General features: G+C 38.1%; 1 non-coding gene across 1 annotated transcript; it reads right to left on the bottom strand.

Annotated features, from left to right (window-relative positions):
• Window positions 1-5,506: 5,506 nt before the first annotated feature.
• LOC127099216 (small nucleolar RNA R71) lies at window positions 5,507-5,613 on the bottom strand. The gene has a single exon (XR_007793746.1). It is a non-coding gene; the product is annotated as a small nucleolar RNA R71 (small nucleolar RNA).
• Window positions 5,614-23,805: the final 18,192 nt, after the last annotated feature.

Below are 23,805 nucleotides of genomic sequence, written 5' to 3' on the forward strand. Positions count from 1 at the left end.
TCACGACACTAATATCTGAATTACACTAACAGAAGAAAGATATAGAAAGGTAATGCAGAAAATACACAAGCAATTGTTAACCCAGTCCGGTCCAACTCACCTACATCTGGGGGCTACCAAGCCAGGAAGGAAATTCACTAAAATAGAATCAGTTCAAAGACTCTCTGTACACTTCAACAAGTTACAGTCTTCCTCACCTAATCTCTACCCGTGCAATTTCTACCTAAGCATTCTTAGATATGAGAACCCACTCACTTCCCTACAATCACACATGTGATCTTAAACAACAATCCCTTGAGAAAAGAAAACACTTTTCAATAACACACTCTTGATTTTACTTCACAGTTTCAATCAAGAAGAGACACTCTTGATCTTGCTTCACAAATTTGATCTAGAAGACACACACTTGATCTTGCTTCACAGCTTTGATCAAGTAGACACACACTCTTGCTTAACAGCTTTAGAGTGACAAATTACAACCACAAATCAGTCCAATTCAATCATCAAAAGATGACTTGAATGGCTTACAAGTCTTACGACTAAACAGACACAAACCCTAGCTCTCTCACTATATTTTGCTCAGTATTGGTTGTGTGTTAAAACAGGTTTTCTAAGTCCATTTTTATAGAAGCTTTCAGTTGGGCTTGGACATCTTGAAAACCATAAATCTATTTTCCAATCAAATCTTTTTATAACAGCTGGTTAGATCTCCACGGAAAATAAGTAAATCAGGTTGTAATCCATGATTGAATGCGCCAGCTAATCAGATCTTTAATCATACATAGATTGCCATTAATTGTGCAATCACAAAACACCAAACATTCACATTGAATGTTCTGTGTACAAGATGTCATGACATCGGGTCTGACATCCAGGAAAAATCTTGCATAATTCAATAATTCCTTTTATAACTTCCAGCAGGTACAACCATATCAGATGCCATGACCTTGTGTATGACATCTTGAAACAATCCTGTATGAACATGTCTTTCATTTAAGCTCCAGCAGGTACATCCCATATCAGATGCCATGATCTTGTGTATGACATTCTGAAACAATCCTGCATGAACATGTTCTTGAACTCCAGCAGGTACATAGGATATCTTATGTTAAGACATCACACATAACATCTTGTGAACACTCTTTGTTTTATCAAAATTGCTGCCAATATTAAGAATCAACAAACTCCCCCTTTAGCAAATTTTGGCTAAAACATATATCTGTCCTTTTTGTTCGCAAGGTAAACTATCAGCAGTTAAACAACATAACAGTAGTTTAAACAGCAGCAGAAGCAACACAATTACTAGCTTATAGTTACTAGTAATACACACATGCACAAGGGTACTTCTCCTCCCCCTAATTCTGTGCAACAAAAACAGAATTACTAGTTATGGATGCAACTAGTAAGACACACAAATGCACAAGGGTACTCCTTCTCCCCCTAAATCTGTGCATACATCAAATAACAGCTACTGTAACTCCAGCACCTGTACCAGCTAGAATGTCATTCTGGCATATGCTTCAACATCAACACCTGTACACCATATCAGACATCCTCTTTGACATCTGTAAACATAATAGCATTTTGTTTTAACACTTGTGCACTTCCTTCAATAATGGTTGTCCTTCAGTTCAGCTACATACAACTCACCACTCCACAACTGCTTCCACATTCCACATTAAAACTTCCCCCTTTTTAGTCAAAATTGACCAAAGGTGACCAATTAGACAAAATAAATGTCAATTAGTCTATCAGAGAATGTCAGGACAGATGTTATAACATTAAACATGTTAAAACATAATAGTTAAGCAATACAAACCATCATTATACACAGCTGTGATAGCTGAGATAATGAACAAATCCAAGGAACTCATTAAGAGCCCAAAATATTACAAACAGGTATCAATAAGGACTGCCACAAATTACACATTTTTTTTCAAAAACAATAAAACTTCAGCATCCATACAGCAACAGCAGAACAGCTTCCAGAATATCATCCACCACAATCTTCACAGCACCCTTTACACCATCTTCAGTCTTCAACACACAAAGGGGGAGGGAGGGGGGAACCATCAATCAGAGGAAGAAGTATCACCTTCACCTTCATAGTCTTTAGAGCTTTCAGAGCTGCCACTGGATTGGGCTTTTGCATCTGCATTCTTAGTAGCCTTCTCCATTTCTTCCTTTTCCATGCTGCAGATAAGAACTTCCAAAGTTTCTTTTCTTGCCTTGGCCACCCTTATACCATTCTCCAATTCCGTGCAGGTATCTTTCAGTTGGTCAATTAAGCTCCCTTGAGATGCAGGCTCCCTTCTGGCAGATGTCATAACAACATCATTGACATGACTTCCCTCAAACAGCTTATAATGAATGGATAGAGGGGGTTTTCTTCTACTTGGCATGTCACTTGTATTGAGAATGACTGGTCGTTGACTCAAGATAATACCACAAATAATGGATGGGAAGGCAATTGGCAACTTCGCAGTATTTTTGGAGGCATGTCTGATGGTTTGATCAAATATAAACTTTCGAAAGTCATAGTTTATCTTGGTTCCAATTGCATGAATGATTCTTCCAAGACCAATGGAGATGGTAGAGATATGATTAGTAGGCACCAAATTGGCTGAACCAATCTTGTGTAAGATGGCATATTTGACAGTGAGCTTGCCAGCTGATAAGTGATTCCTACTAGGCCATTGCTTAACTTGGCCAACTGTAATAACCCTATAGACCTCATTGTATGTAGTCTTTAGTCTATTCCTCCATCAGTTCCTCTCCCTAGGAACTTGTTGATGATGGTTGGTAAGAATGTCACACACCTTCCTCTTACAAAAACTTGCAAAATTCCCTGCTGCTTCTTTGAGAAATCTCCTCAGGGATATTTACAACAAATTCTTTCACCAACCCCTCATAGCATTGGAGCAGAGCAACCACAGTCTTTATCAATCCAGCATTCTTGATTAAATCCATGACTTCCTTTACTTCAACAGCCTCTTTTCCCAACTCTCTCTCAACCGCTACCCTCCTCTGAATGACAAACTTCCATTTAGCAGCACCGTCTTCTAAGTGAAAAGAGATGTTGTCTAAATGAACAGCTGCAACTTTTCCTGGACACTTCTTAACAGCCGACCTTTTTGCAGGAGAGATGTCTAGAACATCGCCTTCGACATCCTTGATAACACTGAAATTTACCGTATTTTCGACTCCGATTTCACATGAATTCTAGTTGTTTTATTGTTATTTTATTGTGTTATTGCTATGTTTTCCGTTGTTTTCAGGTTTTTACTTTAATCGGAGCCCCGATCGAGAAAAGGAGCGAAAAAAAGCCAAAAACCCTAAAATTCAGCATTTTGTACTTATGGCCTACCCCATGGCTGGCGCCATAGACCCTGCCATGACGTGTTCAAGCTCAACTTCCCTCAACTCCCACGTTCCCCACTACCTCCACTAAGGCGCCTCATTTTGTGCTTGTGGCGGGCGCCATGGCCTTGTGGCGGGCGCCACAAGAGGAAAGTTTTTCCCTCCCATTTTCAAGTTGAAGGGCATCCTTGTCATTTCCATCTTTTTACTTGCTTATAAATAGAAACTCGAAATCACTTTTACAATCATCCAAACTTAGAGCAGAGGCAAACTCAGAGCAACTTTGTTTCACTTAGGCATATATTCAGTATTATAAAGTGGTAATCGCTTCGCATTGGAGTGTTACCACAATTGTGTAATCGAGTCTGTGATAGAGTCTGTAATCGAGTTTGGAGCACTTTGGAAGGAAGTTAATCCTGCCACCATTTTCATTTCCGCTTTGCAATTTATCCAACCCTCTGTTTGGAGCAGGTTTTTATTACTTGTCTTTATCTTATTTATTTCCCGCACTCGCTATACTTTATTTATTTTCCTCGCACTCGCTTTACTTTATTTATTTCTCGCACTCGCTTTAAATTATTTATTTCCTCGCACTCGCTTTACTTTCATTTATTTCTCGCACTCGCTTTAAATTATTTATTTCCTCGAACTCGCTTTACTTTATTTATTTCCTCGCACTCGCTTTACTTTTATTTATTTCCTCGCACTCGCTTTACTTTTATTTATTTTCCGCACTCGCACTACTTTTATTTACTTTCCGCACTCGCACTACTTTTATTTATTTTAATGCACTTTTACTTTACCATGTCTAGCTAAATTTATAAGGTTAGAATGTAAGGATCATAATTGAACCGATAATCTGTACAATTGTTCGTAGAAACACTTAAGGGCTATTTTAACTTTCAACTTAAGTTTTCCCGCACTTCAATTCCATTGGGTAAGAACGAAAGCCGGCCAACGTCTTTTTAAACTTAATTGTTTTTAACTATTTCAAAAACAGGGAAAACACTTTGTTTAGTTCATTAGGAGATTTTAACATTAAGAAGAAAAGAGATTTTAAAACTATTTTCGGACGAGTTTATAAGTTTAGAGTCTGGTTCGTGAGAACCTCTTTTGGTTAAGAAATCCAGGTTATAATACTTTTCAACTTAGTCAAGATACTATATTTCTTAAAAATAGGTTTACTACTCTAACACGATGCGCGCCTTTTTATAAGTGACAATAAGAGGGTTTGATTAGGGAGTACAACTCGGTTCTGAATACGCGAAAGCGACAGTTCCTGTTAAATTAGTTCTTTTCAAAGTAGGAAACATTGCCCATAAGTAGTTCTATTAGCAAGTACTTGGATTATTAATTGATTATGTGAATTACATTCGACCCTGTCTTTATTAATTAATCTTTATTAAACACTTTAATTTTCATTGCGCACTTCAAAAACACCTATTTTAATTGCCTTTGATAAACACCATAACAATAGATAAAGATAGATTGACACTTGGTCTCTATGGATTCGACAATCTCTTATATTATTATGACGCGTTCGTATACTTGCGAAAAGCAACGCATCAAGTTTTTGGCGCCGTTGCCGGGGACCAATTTCGTCAAATTTTATTTTCCTGTTGTTATATTGTTTAGACTTAGGCTATTTCCCGCCGGTCAATGCGAAGAACTCGCAGCACCGGAAGTTTAAGCTTAGTATACCCTCTGGCGGAACCTGAACGTTACGCTCGCGCACGTCTATTCTTTCATAGAATTAAGAGAGCTATGGCCGAAGATCAAAACCAAAGACCTCTTAGGGATTTCGCTCAACCATCTAATGAAGAACCTAGTTCTAGTATAGTAAACCCAACCATCCTAGCTAATAATTTCGAACTTAAACCATCCCTGTTGAAACTAGTGTAATAGAGACAATTCACGGGTCTCGCTACTGAGAACCCAAACCAACATTTAAAAATATTTCTTCAATTAGCAGACACTTTTAAAACCAATGGAGCTTCTCCTGAGGCAATACGTTAAGTTATTTCCTTTTTTCCTCAGAGATAAAGCCCTATCATGGTTAGATTCCCTTCCACCCAATTCCATTACGACTTGGGATAACCTTAGAAGAGTATTCCATGCTAGATACTTTCCCCCGAGTAAGACCGTCGTTCTTCGAAACCATATAACTAGATTTACCCAAAACCAAGGAGAATCGTTGTTCGAAGCTTGGGAGAGATATTAAGAGTTGTTACGAGCATGCCCATATCATGGTTTAGAAAATTGGTTAATCATTCAAACCTTCTATAATGGACTTCACTATAACACAAAGATGACCATCGACGCTGCCGCAGGCGGTGCTCTGATGAACAAACCTTATCCTGAAGCTAGTGACCTCATTGAAGATATGGCTCAAAACCATCAATCATGGGGAGTCGAACGAGCGACAGTTGAGAAGAAGGAAGCCCAAGGAGGAGTGCATGAACTAAGATCTATAGACATGATGCAAGCTAAAATGGACGCATTAGCCCTCAAAGTCGAGCATATGTGCATAAACCCGAATATTGTTGCCGCAGTTTCATCGGATTGTGAGATATGTGGAACCAAAGGACACCAATCTGCAGAATGCAGTCTATTAAACGAAACCCACTTTGAGCAAGTGAACTACACCCAAGGGAACCCATACTCGAATACGTCTAACCCTGGATGGAGGAATCATCTGAACTTCTCCTATAAAAACAATAACCCTATCCAAAATAATGCACCTCTGAGACCTAGCTATCAAGCCCCTAGATCAAATCAACCTATGCAACCTGTACCACCGAAACCGAGCCTTGAGAAAATTATGGAAAATTTTATCACCGCTCAAACCCAACAAAACAAGGAGTTCATGAACCAAAACATTCATGTTAACGAATTGATTACTCAGTTAGGAACCAAGGTTGACCAAATAGTTACTCATACCAAGATGCTTGAAACCCAGATCTCTCAGGTAGCTTTAAACCAAGCCCCTCAGACTACACCTGAAGGACAATTCCCTGGACAACCTCAACATAATCCGAGAGGACAAGCCAATGCCATTATCCTATGAAGTGGGAACGCTTATGATGAGCCACCAAACCCTAGATTGAGTGAACCCGAAACTTCTAAGGAATGTACCAAACCCACGGACGAAGTAAAGGAACCAGAGGAATCTGAAAACCAGGAAGTTCGAGAAAAAGGAGAAGAACCTAAAGACAAAACTTACGTACCACCCCCGCCATATAAACCACCTATACCATATCCGCAAAGACTCAAACAAACCCAGATCAATAAACAATATCAAAAATTTATTAAAGTTATTGAAAAACTTCATGTAGAAATCCCTTTCACGGAAGCCATCACCCAAATACCTTCTTATGCAATGTTTCTCAAAGACATCCTTACCAACAAATGTAGACTTGACGATCCGAAGCCTTTGGAATGTAATGCTATTTCCGAGAACAAATTAGCTAAGAAATATAAAGATCCTGGAAACTTCTCCATTCCTTGCCTTTTGGGTAATCATGTCATCGAAAAAGCTTTTCTAGACTTAGGAGCTAGTGTGAGCCTAATGCCTTTAGCAGTTTGTGAGAGGTTAAACTTAGGAGAATTATAGCCCACTAAGATGTCACTTCAGTTAGCCGATAGATCTGTTAAATATCCGATAGGCATTTTAGAAGATGTTCCTGTTAGGATAGGTCAGTTATTTATCCCTACTGATTTTGTTGTCATGGACATCAAAGAGGACAATGATATACCAATCCTTCTAGGGAGACCATTCTTATCGACTGCAGGAGCCATAATAGATGTCAAGAAAGGAAAGTTGACATTTGAGGTAGGTGACGAGAAAATAGAATTTATACTTTCGAAATTTCTTATGGAACCTGTGATGGGAGACTCGTGTTATGCCTTAGATATCATTGATGAATGTGTTAGAGAATAGAACAAAAAGAAATTATAAAAACAATTAAGTTACCATCAACTCTCATAAGGGAAGATGATGACTTTAAGAAACCCTACATCGATGATAACCTTTACGAATGTTTATCCCTTACTCCAGATCCTATGCCATGCCCTAAGAAACCAACCTTAGAACTTAAGGAACTGCCTAAGAACCTGAGATATGAGTTCCTCGATGAAAAGATGAACCGTCCAGTTATAGTTAGTGCTACCTTAAGCTAAGTGGAAAAAAACCAACTTTTAGACGTTATACGAAGATATCCCTCAGCCTTAGGATATAATATCTCTGACCTAAAAGGTATAAGTCCATCCGTATGCATGCATTGGATTTCGCTCGAAGAAGACTCAAAACCCTCTAGGGAACATCAGAGAAGAATAAACCCTATAATGAGTGATGTAGTTTAAAAGGAAGTTCTTGAGTTACTTGAGGCAGGAATCATCTATCAGATCTCGGATAGTAAGTGGGTGAGCGCTGTGCATGTAGTACTTAAAAAGGGAGGCATCACAGTCGTGCAAAATGATAAAGGCGAACATGTAACAAAACATTTAGAAGGAGGATGGCGGATGTGTATAGATTATAGAAAATTAAATAAAGCAACTAGGAAGGATCATTTCCCTTTACCATTTATAGACCAGATGTTGGAGCGTCTAGCCAGACACTCTTACTTCTTTTATCTAGATGGATACTCTGGATTCTTCCAAATACCTATCCACCCCGAAGATCAAGAAAAAACTACCTTTACATGCCCTTATGGAACTTTTGCCTACAGACGAATGTCGTTCGGCCTCTGCAATGCCCCAGCTACTTTCCAACGCTGCATGATGTCAATCTTTGCAGATTACCTAGATGGTATCATGGAAGTGTTTATGGATGATTTCTCGGTTTGCGGATTTGATTTCCACAATTGTGTTGCTAACCTTGAGAAAATCCTGGAGAGATGCGTGGAGGTGAACCTCGTGCTAAACTAGGAAAAATGTGATTTCATGGTGACTGAAGGAATAGTTTTAGGATGTATAGTTTCCAAAAAAGGTATAGAGGTAGATAAAGCCAAAATAGAAGTTATAGAAAACCTAAAACCCCCAAAAACCATCAGAGAAGTCCGAAGCTTTCTTGGACACGCTGGATTCTACCGGCGTTTCATTAAAGACTTCTCCAAAATAACCAAACCTTTAACTGGACTTTTAATGAAAGATGCTGAATTCATTTTTGATGAATAATGTAATGACGCATTTAATCTTTTAAAGCAAGCATTAGTATCTGCACCCATTATGAAACCACCTGATTGGTCGGAACCTTTTGAGATAATGTGCGATGCTAGTGATTATGCAGTTGGAGCCATTCTAGGACAAAGGAAAGATAAAAAATTACATATCACTTATTATGCCAGTAGAACCCTAGATGATGCCCAACTTAACTATGCAACAACTGAAAAAGAATTACTCGTTGTAGTTTTCGCTATAGACAAATTTAGATCTTATCTAGTAGGAGCAAAAATTATAGTTTACACCGATCATGCTGCCATTCGTTACCTATAAAGTAAAAAAGATGCCAAGCCCAGGTTACTCCGATGGATTCTATTACTACAAGAGTTTGATTTAGACATAAGAGATAAAAAAAGGCACTGAAAATGTAGTAGCCGATCACCTTTCTAGGCTAGAACATCTAAAACCTGAACTAGTACCCATAAATGATGATTTCGCCTATGATAGACTGATAGCTAGAGTAGAAACCATTGAAGATAATAACCTAGATCCTTATGAGCACCCTCAAAATTCCTTAGCAATAAGTAACGTACCCTGGTTTGCAGAATTCGTTAATTACCTAGCTGCTGATATAATACCCCATGATCTTGACTACCACCGCAAGAAGAAACTCTTCCACGATGTGAGAAACATCTATTGGGACGAACCACTCCTTTTCAAAAGGGGTAAAGATGGCATTTTTCACCGTTGCATTCAAGAAGAAGAGGTAAATAGTATTATCGAGCATTGTCATTCTGCATCTTATGGTGGACATGCGAGCACATCTAAGACATACGCCAAGATTCTTCAAGCTGGCCTATTCTGGCCTACCATGTGGCGTGATGTCTATGCTTGCATTGTCAAGTGTGATAGATGCCAATGCACTGGAAACATTTCAAGGCGTGATGAAATGCCTCTAAGAAACATTCAGGAAGTAGAACTCTTTGACGTATGGGGTATAGATTTCATGGGACCTTTTCCACCATCCTTAGGAAACAGGTATATCTTAGTACCCGTAGACTATGTGTCTAAGTGGATTGAAGCTATAGCTGCACCCACAAACGAAACTAGGGTAGTAATCAAACTATTTAAAAACTATATATTCCCTAGATTTGGAAAGCCACGTTTAGTCATAAGCGATGGAGGATCACACTTTATATCGAGAATATTTGACAAACTTTTAAGAAAATATGGAGTTAGGCATAGAGTAGCAACACCATACTGTAAGACCCTCATTTCGCCCCTAAGATCCCTCATGCCATCATAACATTGCATTTGCATTGCCTCAAGGATCCTTAGCATCTTGGTTCCCTTTGCCTTTGGGTGGGACTTCTTGAGAGTGGTTTGAGATCACCAAGCATGTATGAATTGTATATCATTGCTTTTCTTATTTTGTTTACTAACCAAAAGCACAAAAATATGTCACTAACATCTTTTGTTTGTAGCTTGAGCCATCACAAGGTCAAGAGCTTCAAAGAGATCACTTATGCAATGGTAAGGTCAAGAGGAGATGATAGCAAGCATGGTAATGGTTCCCAAAGCTCTCATCCATCAAGTATGCCTCCCTAGCATCTCAATTCATCATTTTGATAAAAGCAAGTCAAAGGGTTTGAGGTTTGTGCCCCAAGGAAACCCTAATTCATCTGTGCACCACAATGCCTTGCTCTTGAAGAAACCTTATCCCATGATCAAATACAATCAAGTGAAGTTCTTTAATTTATAATTTCATGCATATTTGAACTTATTTGAGTGTCATCAATCATCAATTCATCAAGGTATGAGTCATGGACTTGAGAAGTTGATCAGTCAATTCATCTAACTACTTTGAAATGCACTGAGACCTAACTCTTTAGGTGTTGGTCAAATGGAGATGGTTCCAAAAGAAAAAATGTTCTTAAGGACAATATGAACAACTTTCATGTTCATCAAAAATTTATTTGAAGCTTGTAAGGCCATCTCCCATTACAAGACATTAAAGGTCATTTTGACTGAAACCCTAATTTTGGGTCAACTTCCCAAGGACATAACTCATTCTTTGTTTATGATTTTGAGGTGGGATCAAATGCATTGGAAATATTAAGATGTCTACTTCAAATGTTATGTTGGACAAAATTTCATAATCTCAAAGGAAATACATGTGATAATGCAAGACATTATAGGTCCTTTTGGGTCAAATGCATTAAAAGGCAAAAATGTCCAACTTCAAGTGCCCATAACTTCTTCATCAAAAATCCAAATGATGTAACATTTAAGTCCATTTTATTTATCTTGAAACGATCTACAACTTTGATGTTGGAGGTTTTTCCATTTGAGGCGTGCATCATCAAAACTGAAGGGCTTGAAAATTGGCCAAATTTAGAAACTTTGCCTTGACATGGTTTGCACACTACACTTTAAACTCAAAATTCACTAATTTCCACACTTCAAATGGATTTTTTGCCCAACATAACAATTGTTCCTTACATCAAGATATTTCCAACCATTACTCACATGATCATGTTTGGATTTGGCAATTGGTATTTTCGAAGAGGTGAACATTTAGGCACAATTATGGAATTCACATCATCACCTCATGCACAAGCCAATGCAGCTCTAATTACACGTCCAAATCATTGGCATCTGAGTTTAGCTTGCATTTCCATCCATTTTTGGGCTTTGCACACGCCTGTACAGGCACATGCATGAGAAGTCCAAATTCCATGCACATGAGAATTCACCTTGCTTGCAGTTTGTTTTGCTATAAATAGAAGTGCTCAGCTTCATTCAAACTCAATCTAAAGGTGCCTGAAACCCTGCTGAAGTGATTCCCCAACCTCACCAAAGAAGCTATTTCCATTTTTCTTCAAATTTTTCAGACCCAAAATTCAACTACATCTGGTTGAATCTTTGGATACAAAGCTTCTAAACCTTCATCATTTAGTTCATTGATCTTCTGTTTTGGCAAAGAAAGCAAGGAATCGAGCTCAGGTTTCCAGAATTCAAGCTTACTCTTCAACTGGTATTTTCTTCGAATCTCATCATCCATTCACCTATTTGCTTGGATCTTGTGTTGGCTGAAGTCCTCTCAATAGAGGCGTCATGATTATGCATTTAATTTTTGAAATCCATTGAGTTCATGATGAACACCACAGAACTTCCATCTCTGATTTCTCTTAATATAGAGATCTAGAGTGGAATTGAGTGGCACAGGGATGATGTACATCATCCCAGCTTTCTAAAGAGGTATGGATCGTGCATTTTGGTTGCCTTTTGGATCTCTGCAATTTTGGATCGTGCATTTTGGTTGCCATTCCCAGATGCATTGTGGACCCTTGGATTCATTTTCCAGATTTGATCTTGGCCTTTGATTGTTATGACTTATTTTAATGTTGTGTGTTACGCATTGACCTGGACTCATGGTGATCGCGCGCCTCTGTACCATTTGATGTGCCACGTCAATTAATGAAACACATCCAACAGTCCTTGTTTTTTCATATTATTTCAATTTCTGATTTTATTTTGTTTATTCCCTTTTATTTTAAAAATCATTATCTCTCTCATTTTTAATCCAAAAATAAACTCTAGTTTCTATTTCTGATTTTTAATATTTTTTATTTTGTCATTTGATATTTTTTGTGAATTTTCTCTTTTCTGGTTATTTTTAATTCATTTAAAATAGTTTTTGATATTCAAAAAATACAAAAATATTTTCCTAACCTATTTGAATGATGATGGATCTATGAAAAATATTCTCATCAATTTGAGATTTATTTGAGATTTTAGTTCAATTAGGTTTTTTTATTCATTTTTAATTGATTAAAAATAGTTTCTGACTTTTAAAAATGTTGAAATTTTTTGGCAAACTTTGTTTGACCTTGTTGAACTTGGGATAAATCACTTGGACCTTTCAAGGTTGGTTTGAAGTGATTTTGAAGTTTGACCTTTCTTTTACTTTTAATTCAAGTTTATTTTCATATAAAAAATGCCAAAAAAAAATTTGCTTATTGTTTGATCTCCAATCTTCATCTCATTTATGATTTATCATTGTTTGACTTTGACTTTCAATGTCATTTGGTCAATACATATGGATTGGTACATCATATTTCATTTAATGCATTTTGATCTTTCCATTTCCATTGTTCATTATCCATTCTCCATCTCCTTCTTCTTCTTCTTATTTTCTTTTTGATCAATGAGTTGAAGGTTGATAAGTTAGCATTGATTAGGGAGACTTAATATTCCTTGATCCAAATCTAATTCATCTTGATCAATTGATCAAGTGAATGGCTTTGCATTAAGGATAGGTTGTTTTCTAAATCATGCAAAAGGCTTAAACCAATACAAGATCAATTCTCTTTTTCTTTTGGCATGGCAAGTTGTTGGAACTTGGTTCATTAATCAAGACTTCTAACTTGTGTTGTTTCCTACATTATTGTTGACCGGCCTCAGATAGTTGTGACTTCTACATAAGTCCAATTATGATTGCTTAACATAGCGCTAAATTTTCCTTATGGCACACTAACTACTAACACTAACCATTAACAATTAACATTTACCTTTTGCTCTTTACTTTTATGCAATTTACTATTCTTGCACATATTATCCATTTGCTTTTCTCTTTGCTCACTTGAGCCCATGTTTATGTTAATTCCATTTGCCTTTTGCTCACTTGAGCACATAATTGTGTATATACTTTTATGCTTGTGTTTTTGTTTTGATTGTTGTGGACCAAATGTAAAGACTTGGACAAAATGGACGTAGACTTTAGGACTTTCCCTATGCAAATTTAGAGTCAAAGAGCAACTAGGCATTGGGCCTTTAGAGTGCTATAAAAAGTCAAAGAGCAACTAGGCATTGGGCCTTTAGAATGCTTAAGCTTGAAGATGAACATTGAAAGGACCCTATTCTAAACTCCCTTTTGTCCATTCTTTGATTGTATTATAGAACCTTTTGATGTGTGTTTTCTTGTGCTAGGAGTTCCAACTTGAGCTTAATTGAGGAACCATTACCATGAGCTTCTAAGAGAGAGAGATCCAAGATACATTAAGGAGTCTTTCCAAGAGTTCATTTGACTGTTGATTACTTGAATTTATGCTTATGTGATTGCTTATTCCAAAGGATGGGAGCTACTTGTATCATCTATATGATCTCAAGAGAGGAACTCCTTGTGTGGTTTTGTTCTCTTTCCCCTCACCTCTTGTATGTTTAGAATTTAGCCACTCTTCTTCTTCTCTCCTCTCTAACCCAAGCCAAAACTTTTTGTGCAAACATTTAACCATTGTTTTCAAACATTAGAAACCTAAGCCTTATGGTTATAATTTTTTTTCAAACTTTCTTTTCATAACACTTATTTTGAATTGAATCTTTAAGACAACTTTGACCATTTTTGTATATACATATAATTGGTAAATATAACCCATTCAAATGTCTTTTTGTGGTTCCAATGGCCACTTTCTTAATCAAAATCTTTCATAACCTTTAGCTATTAGGTTTGAGTTATCCTTGTGGTAGATATAATACTCACCTATATCCTTAGTGATGGACAATAAGTCTTCCATGCTTATTATAGGGTTAACCCCTCACTAGCATGTTGAAGTTATCCTCACATGGTGGATTCGTGGTTTGGTTGAGTTTTCTCCCTTTGATAACAAAAGGCCTTAAGGCTTTTGGATCAATCAATTCACCAACTCATTTTTAAGATTTTTACCCAGAACTACGAGGTTTTGATCCTAATCTTTTTATAAGATGGTACGTAGGCAATGGGTTTATCCATCCAAACACAAAATGTAAATAAACTTGTACATTCTCCTCTCATCACTTCAATCATGTTTGCACAAACAAAATTTTCCACAAAACAAACAACTTTGCAACAAGTATGAAAAGGGCTCCCTAGGAGTACCTAGGATGTTTTGGGTGCCTAACACCTTCCCATTGCATAACCAACCCCGTTACCCAGATCTCTGTTTTCTTTTACTAGTTTTTGTTAAAACTATTAGGTTTTTTTCACTTTCTAACCATTCCTTTCGATAAATAGAAGTGTGGTGACGAATAACCCGCTACAGAAAAGTGGCGACTCTGCTGGGGATATTTGCCTAGTGGGTTTTGCCTACTTTTCATATTTGTTGTATTGTATTATCTTGTGACATATTTTTGTGCAATTTGGGATTAGTGTATTGTATGTAATAATTGAATTGCTTGATATTAATTCCTTGCATGCTTGGTGATCTTTGTGAGATGAGTTCTATACCGGACTCGAGTGCACTTAGGATAGGAGAATGGCGTAGTCTTGTTGACTTGTGTGGGGTTATTCCTTAGCAAGTTGACTTGCAAGTCCATTCACTTGCCGGAGGTCATGTTGGGATCAATAATGTCACACAAGTAAGTTGTGGTTAGACATTACTCTTTCCAATATAGACCTTAGAAGCCAAGGACCTTAGTTTACCAAGCCCGTCTTGGCCTATTTTTAGGATGTAGTGCGAAAGTCGTTCAAATGTAAGATTTGATACGATTGTTATGCGATACTACACTCATAAGAGTCTCTCTTGAGAATATTTTTGGAATACGAGTAGTCGTTTATCCGATAATATCCGAAAGATGGGATGATGACTATGGGAACCTCTTGTAGAACATGTCTGGCAGGTTTAAACCCTAGTACACTCCCTTTGGGTGGTTCTTAACCGAGACCCCATGCTCGTGACTTGCAACAAACCCTTGATTTGTGGTTGATTCGTTCATGCATCCTTAATATCAATGGAACTTGGGTGTTGATAAGGTGAAAACCATAATCCACCAAAATGGATGATTGATATTAAGGATGATATGATCCATCCCATGACCTTTGTTTGGTGTGCTTTGCTTGATCCTTGAGTGTGATTGTTGCATTCATGCACCCATTTGCATCCATATCATCAATAATGAAGAAAATTTTTAAGGAACTTAAGGGGTTTATTTGCAAATTTTCAGACATGGAAAGACAAAGAAGGAATACAAAGAAGTACAATTTCAGACAACCAGATTTGAAAGAGTTAAGGAACTTGACATCCTATGTATTAGATCCTTTGGGTTTTAAGGCTCGTTTTGGGAAGCTTCTTCCTCTTCTGACTAGTCAGGTGGACGAAGGATTGATGAGTGTATTGGTACACTTTTATGATGCCTTGTACCGTTGCTTCACATTTCCGGACTTTCAGCTTTTTTCCTACCCTTGAGGAGTATGCTTATCTTGTGGGTATACCTATCCTGGATCAGTTGCCGTTCAGTGGCTTGGAGAGTATTCCTACTTCTCAAGAGATAGCAGACATGTTGCACATAGATGAATCACTGGTTGGTGCTCATATGACTACCAAAGGTGGAATTCAAGGTCTCCCTTCTGAGTTCCTCATTGCTCAAGCTACTGTATATGGGAAGGCCATGAGTGAGGATGCCTTTGAAGCCATATTTGTACTTCTCATCTATGGGTTAGTGTTGTTCCCCAACATCGACAAGTTTGTGGATGTGAATGCTATTAGGATTTTCTCTACTCTTAATCCCATTCCGACTCTGTTGGGTGATACCTATTTCTCTTTGCATATGAGGAATGCAAAGGGTGGTGGTGCCATTGTATGCTGTTTACCTCTGTTGTATAAGTGGTTTATTTCTCACTTACCGCAGACGGTCGCCTTCAAGGAGAACAAGGGATGTCTATGGTGGTCCACGAGACTCATGTCTCTCACTAATGATGATATCTCTTGGTACAACCGTGTGTATGATGGTGTGCAGATTATCGACTCTTGTGGTGAATTCTTCAATGTACCTCTTCTTGGTACATATGGTGGGATTAACTACAACCCTGTTTTAGCATGTCGTCAGCTTGGGTTCCCCCTAAAGGATAAACCTAATAACATTTTGTTAGAGGGTGTATTCTTTCAGGAGGGTAAAGATCCCCAAAACTTGAAGGGCAGAATGGTCCGCGCTTGGCGCAAGATTCATAGGAAAGGAAGGAAAGAGTTGGGTCCTAAGAATTGTGTTGCTATGGTGCCTTACACTGTTTGGGTTAGGAAGAGAGCGTCTGAGTATCTCATGCCTTACGAGTATCCGAGACCTACACCTTTGGTTATGGTTGGGCCTTCAACCCTCCCTAACCAAGGAGTAGAGGAGTTGAGAGACGAAGACCGATCACATGCTTGGATCCGTGAAAGGGAAGAGTTGCTCCAGCAGATCAAGGAGAAGGATACTTTGATAGAGTTCCTTGAACATCAGGTTATTGATGATCCTGATGATGCATGGACTTCTCTACTTCGTCAGTCTTCCAAGTTTTGGAAAAGGAAGTATGATCGACTCGCCAAGGAGAAGGCAGATATGGAGGCAGCCTACGAGAGGGAGGTGAAGAGACTTCGTGCGTCCTATCTCCCTGTGTCCCGAGCTTTAGATGATTATTTCTAGGGATCCATAGGATGATTATTTTCCTTTTCTCTTGTATATGATTGCCAATGCTGTACTTATTTTCCCCGATATTAGTTGATAAGATATTTCCATATGTGATAAATGTTTAATATTTCCAAAAATTCAAGGTCCCTGACTTTGAAAAATACAAGGGAAATACCTGTCCTCTCATCCACCTGGTCATGTATGCCAGGAAGATGTCAACTCAGACCGACAACGACCAATTGCTCATCCATTACTTTCAGGACAGTTTGTCCGGTGCCGCTCTACGTTGGTACATGGGATTAGATAGTGCGAACATCCGATCCTTCAATGATCTTGGCGAAGCCTTTGTCAAGCAATACAAGTACAATGTGGATATGGCCCCCGATAGGGATTAATTGAGGGCCATGTCCCAGAAGGACAAGGAAACGTTTAAAGAGTACGCCCAGAGGTGGCGAGAGTTAGCAGCACAGATCGTGCCCCCGCGGGAGGAGAAAGAGATGACTAAGATCTTTTTGAAGACCTTAAGTTCATTTTATTATGAGCGGATGATTGCTAGCGCTCCTTCTGACTTCACCGAGATGGTGAATATGGGGATGCGTCTAGAAGAAGGTGTTAGAGAAGGACATCAAACTAGAGAAGAAGGCTCTTCTGCCAAACAATATGGGGCGTTTGCGAAGAAGAAAGATAGAGAGGCACATGCTGTGACCTCCCATATGAAACCAAGAAGACCCTCTGTGAGGAGGAAGACCGTGCGTCCCGCCGGTAACCAGCACCAGGTGGCTCATATAGCACCTGTTTTCAGAGATAATCAGTAGTATCAGCAACATAACAACAATCAGCAACCACATCCGCAATATCAACATCAGCAGCACCGATCGCAGCAGCAGGCCTACCAACCTCGAAACAGTAATCAAACCAGCACGAGTTACGAGAGGAAAAGGGTCACCTTTGATCCTATTCTGATGACGTATGCAGAACTATATCCCTCTTTGATAGAGAGGAAGTTGATTACTCCAAGAGACCCACCGGCTATACCTGCTAACCCCCAGTGGTGGTATAAGCCCGAGTTACACTGTGTTTACCATTCCGGTGCTCCCGGGCACGACGTGGAGAATTGTTACCCTTTGAAGACCAAGGTTCAAGACCTTGTGAGGTGTGGTATTCTGTGTTTCGAGGACGTAGGTCCTAATGTGAAGAAGAACCCATTGCCCGAGCATGGGAAATCTGTCAACATGGTTCAGGGCTGCCCTGGCAAGTACAAAGTCAAATATGTCAGTCATATTCGACAGTCTCTGGTCGAGATGCATCGTTTGCTATGTGAGTATAGTCATTATGAGCATGACCATGATAGATGCCGAGTTTGTTCTGTTAATCAAAGAGGATGTCGCCAGGTGCGCAAAGATGTTCAGGAAATGCTGGATGAAGGAGTTATTAAGATCCTTCAAAACAGAAATGTTGACGAGGATAAGCCCGAAGTCAAAGTGATTTCTCCAGTGTTTCGCATCCCCGAGCCTGTTATCATCAAATATGATGGTAGCAAGCAGAAGGTTTCTCCTGCCTTGACCATCAAGTCGGCCGGACCAGTACCATACTCTTCTGAAAAAGCAATTCCCTATCGCTACAATGCTATTGCGGTAGAAAATGGGAAAAAATTGTCCTTACCATCTTCCTCTGTTGTTAACATTGCAGATGTTAGTGGTTTGACCCGTAGCGGTCGTGTGTTTTCAGCACCGCCAAAACACCAAGCTAGTACTGATTCTGTTGAGCGCCCGATTGGGAATGCTGTGAGCACTCCGAATCCGGCACCTGTTCTTAAGCCCTCCTCTACATTGATAATTCCTGCTTCTGTTGGCCCGAGTGGCAATATGAAAGAAGACTGTGATGAGATGCTGAGGCTCATCAAGAGAAGCGAGTACAATGTTGTAGAGCAGCTTCTACAGACGCCATCCAAAATATCGGTGTTATCCTTGTTGTTGAATTCAGAACCACACCGAGAGGCTCTGTAGAAGGTTTTGGATGTGGCATATGAAGATCATGATGTCACAATAGAACAATTCGATAGCATTGTTGCAAATATTACCGCTTGTAACAACCTGAGTTTCTGTGACTCTGATCTCCCCGAGGAGGGAAGAGACCATAACTTGGCATTACATATATCTATGAACTACAAAGACGACGCCATGTCCAATGTGCTGGTGGACACTGGGTCATCACTGAACGTATTGCCAAAATCCACTCTCACGAAACTGTCATATCAAGGGCCTCCCATGAGGCAGAGTGGAGTAGTTGTGAAGGCTTTCGATGGGTCTCGCAAAACTGTGATTGGGGAAGTTGATCTCCCAATCAAGATCGGACTAAGTGATTTCCAGATTACCTTCCAGCTTATGGATATTCACCCATCGTATAGCTGTCTCTTAGGCAGACCATGGATTCACGAGGCAGGCGCCGTGACATCCACCATACACCAGAAACTGAAATTTGTGAAGAATAAGAAACTGGTAGTGGTAGGGGGAGAAAAGGCTCTCCTGGTTAGCCACTCGTCTTCCTTCTCATACCTAGATGCTAAGGATGAAGTTGGAACTCCTTTCTAAGCTTTGTCTATTGCTGGGCCTATTGAGAAGAGAACTCCTTCATTTGCTTCCTATAAAGATGCAAAGTTGGCCATTGAGTGTGGTGCAACTGCTGGTTTAGGAAAAATGATTGAGCTAGAAGACAACAAGTCTCGGGTTGGCATAGGTTATTCATCTGGGGTTTTCAACATGCATAGGTTGTTCAAGAGTGGAGGGTTCATCCACACCAGTCAAGATGAGGAGGCTGCTGCCATTCTGAAAGAAGACGATACAGAGGATTCTGGAAACTTCGTCATCCCTGGGGGAATCTGCAATAATTGGGTCTCTGTGGATATTCCAACAGTTATCCATAAGTCAAAGTAATGTTCATTGTGTTTAGAAAAACCTCCTCCCATGCCAAAAGGAGGAATGATGACATTGTTGGTGCCTTAATACAATGATATTTTAATTCAATAAATTCATGTTAAATGTTTGTTTTTCCAATTATTTTCCCTTTTCGCTTTTTTGCATGAAATTGGTGATCACATAAAACCTAAAAAAATAGAATAAAATCAATCTTTTCATCTGCATAATGATTGGATTGTTTGAATTCTAAAGCTTTTCATATCCAAAAACATTATGCAGGTTGATCAAACCCAAGTAACATAATGATTGTAGCGGGGTATTCGTTACCATTAGAGATATTGACTAAATCCAAGGTAAACCATACAAGTCGAGTCTCTACCGCACTTCTATTTATCCAAAGGAATGGTTAGAAAGCGAACAAAAAACCTAATAGTTTTAACAAAAACTAGTAAAAGAAAACAGAGATCTGGGTAAGGGGGGTGGTTATGCAATGGGAAGGTGTTAGACACCCAAAACATCCTAGGTACTCCTAGGGAGCCCTTTTTATACTTGTTGTAAAGGTTGTTTGTTTTGTGAAAAATTTGTTTGTGCAAACATGATTGAAGAGATGAGAAGAGAATGTACAAGTTATTTACATTTTGTGTTTGGATGGATAAACCCATTGCCTATGTACCATCTTATAAAAAGATTAGGATCAAAACCTCGTAGTTCGGGGTAAAAATCTCAAAATGAGTTGGTGAATTGATTGGTCCAAAAGCCTTAAGGTCTTTTGTTATCAAAGGGAGAAAACTCAACCAAACCACAAATCCACCATGTGAGGATAGCTTCAACATGCTAGTGAGGGGTTAACCCTATAATAAGCATGGAAGACTTATTGTCCATCACTAAGGATATATGTGAGTATTACATCTACCACAAGGATAACTCAAACCTAATAGCTAAGGGTTATGAAAGATTTTGATTAAGAAGTGGCCATTGGAACCACAAAAAGAAATTTGAATGGGTTATATTTACCAATTAGAAGTATGTACAAAAAATGGTCAAAGTTGACTTAAGGATTCAATTCAAAATAAGTATTGTAAAAAAGAAAGTTTGAAAATCAAAAGCTTAAGGCTTAGGTTTCTAATGTTGAAAACAAGTGAATGTTTGTACAAGAAGGTTTTGGCTTGGGTTAGAGTTGAGAGATGAAGAAGAAGGGCTAAGTCCTAAGCAAAACAAAAAAAAAGGTGAGGGAGAAGAAATGAAACCACACTAGGAGTTCCTCTCTTGAGATCATATTGATGATCCAAGTATCTCCCATCCTTTGGAATAAGCAACCACAAAGTATAAGCAATCAAACAAGTCTCACAAGAGATCCTCAATGTATCATGTTTCTTCCACTTAGATGAACATGGCAATGGTCCTCCAATTAAGCTCAAATGGAAACTCCTAGCTCAAAAGCACACACATCAAAAGTTCCATGAAATAAAACAAGAATGGACAAGAGAGAGTTTAGAGATTTGGTTCTTCTAATCCATCTTCACCATTAAGATCCTTTTACTCCAATTTTGCATAAGGAAGGTCCTAGAAACTAAGTCCAATTCTCTATTTCTTTGCATAGGGAAAGTCCTAGAAACTAAGTCAATTTCTTTGCATATGGTTCACCACAATCAAAACAAAACACAAGCAAAAATAATATATACACAATTATGTGCTCAAGTGAGCAAAAGGCAAATGACATTAACATAAACATGTGCTCAAGTGAGCAAAGAGAAAATCAAATGAATAATATGTGCAAGAATAGTAAATTGCATTAAAGTAAATTGCATAAAGTAAATGTTAATTGTCAATAGTTAGTGTGCCATAAGCAAAATTTAGCGCTATGTTAAGCAATCGTAATTGGACTTATGTAGAAGTCACAACTATCTGAGGCCGGTCAATAATAATGTAGGCAACAAACACAAGTTAGGAGTCTTGATTAGTGAACCAAATCCTAACAACTTGCCATGCCAAAAAGGAGAAGAGAAATGATCTTGTATTGGTTTAAGCCTTTTGCATGATTTAAAAGACAACCTATCCTTAATGCAAAGCCATTCACTTGATCAATTGATCAAGATGAATTAGATTTGAATCAAGGAAGGTTAAATCTCCCTAATCAATGCTAACTTATCAACCTTTAACTCATTGATCAAAAAATAAAAGAAGAAGAAGAAGAAGGAGATAAATAGGAGAAATTAAAATGACAAAATGGTAAAAGAAATATAAATGCATTAAATGGAACAATCATATACCAATCCTCATATGTTGACCAATAACATTAAAAGTCAAGGTCAAACAATCAAAAACAGAAGTGAGATGAAGATTGGAAGTCAAGGAATGAATAAACTATTTTTGGCATTTTTTAATATTAAAATAAACTTGAATTAAAATATTAAAGAAAGGTCAAACTTCAAAATCACTTCAAATCAACCTTGAAAGGTCCAAGTGATTTATCCTAAGTTCAACAAGGTCAAACAAAGTTTGACAAAAAATTTCAGCATTTTTAAAAGTCAGAAACTATTTTTAATCAATTAAAAATGAACAAAAATAACCTAATTGAACTAAAATCTCAAATAAATCTCAAATCAATTCAAAAATTGATGAGAATATTTTTCATAGATCCATCATCATTCAAATAGGTTAGGAAAATATTTTTGCATTTTTTGAATATAAAAAACTATTTAAAATGAATTAAAAATAACCAGAAAAGAGAAAATTCACAAAAAATTCAAAATGATGAAATAAAAAAATGTAAAAAATTAGAAATAGAAACTAGAATTTATTTGGGAAATAATGCAATTGGTCCCATATTTTTTGGATAAAAAATGAAAGAGATATTAATTTTTGAAAATAATTGGAATTAAAGAAAATAAAAGGAAAATAAAACAGAAAAATAGAAATTAGAAAAATCGTGGATTGGCTGATCTAAGCTCATTAATTGAGCTGGCAAATCAAGAAGCCACGAAGCGCGCGCCTACCATGGATCCAAGTCAATGCGTGCACATGAGAAAGAATTAAAAGTCATAACAAGCAAGGGACGAGATTAAATCTGGAGATTAGATCACACGGTCCAGATTTAAACTGGAGAGGATGAAGCCACCGGAGCCACCGTCTTCTCTGGTGAGCTCCAGAATTCCGGCCAAATTGCAGAAATTAAAACCTCAACCAAATCGTGCGATCTATACATCAATAGAAAGCTGGGATGATGTACATCATCCTTGTACCATCCTTTTTCCTTCTAGATCTCCATGGTGTGAGAAATCAGAGATGGAAAAATCTGGTGTTCATCATGAACTTAATGAATTGCAAAAATTAAGAGCATAAACATGATGCCTCTATTGAGAGGACTTCAACCAACAGAAAATCACAGCCAATAGGTCAATGGATTAGGAGAATTGAAGAAAATAACAGTTGGAGTGTGTGCTTGAATTCTGGTAGCTTGAGCTTGTTGCCTTACTTGCTTTATCAAAACAGAAATTCAATGAAGTGTATGAGGAAGGTCTAGAAGCATTAGATCTAAGAATACAACCAGATGAAGTTGAATTCTAGATCTCAATTTTTTTGAAGAAAATGCAATTGCTTCTTTTGTGATGGTTAGGGAACGATTTCAGCAGCATTTCAGGTTGAAATTAGGGTGTGAAATGGAGGGAATGAGGTCTCTATTTATAGAGAAAGTGGCAAGGAAAGTGTGGAATGATCCGTGTGCATGGCATGTGAAGCTTCCTTGCATGGGCTTGCATGATCATGCACAAGGCCCAAAAACAAAGCCAAATGAACTCTGAGCATCAGCCAAAAGGAAATGGATGTGTAACTTGCAAAGCAAATGCTCATGTAACAAGATTTCAAGTGAATTATCCAATTGTACCTAATCAATCATCTCTTTGAAAGTACCATTTAGAAAATCCAAGCATAGGCATATGGGTAATGGTTG

This window comes from Lathyrus oleraceus, chromosome 6, assembly GCF_024323335.1.
Source record: "Lathyrus oleraceus cultivar Zhongwan6 chromosome 6, CAAS_Psat_ZW6_1.0, whole genome shotgun sequence".
In the NCBI taxonomy this organism is placed as follows: Eukaryota; Viridiplantae; Streptophyta; class Magnoliopsida; order Fabales; family Fabaceae; genus Lathyrus; species Lathyrus oleraceus.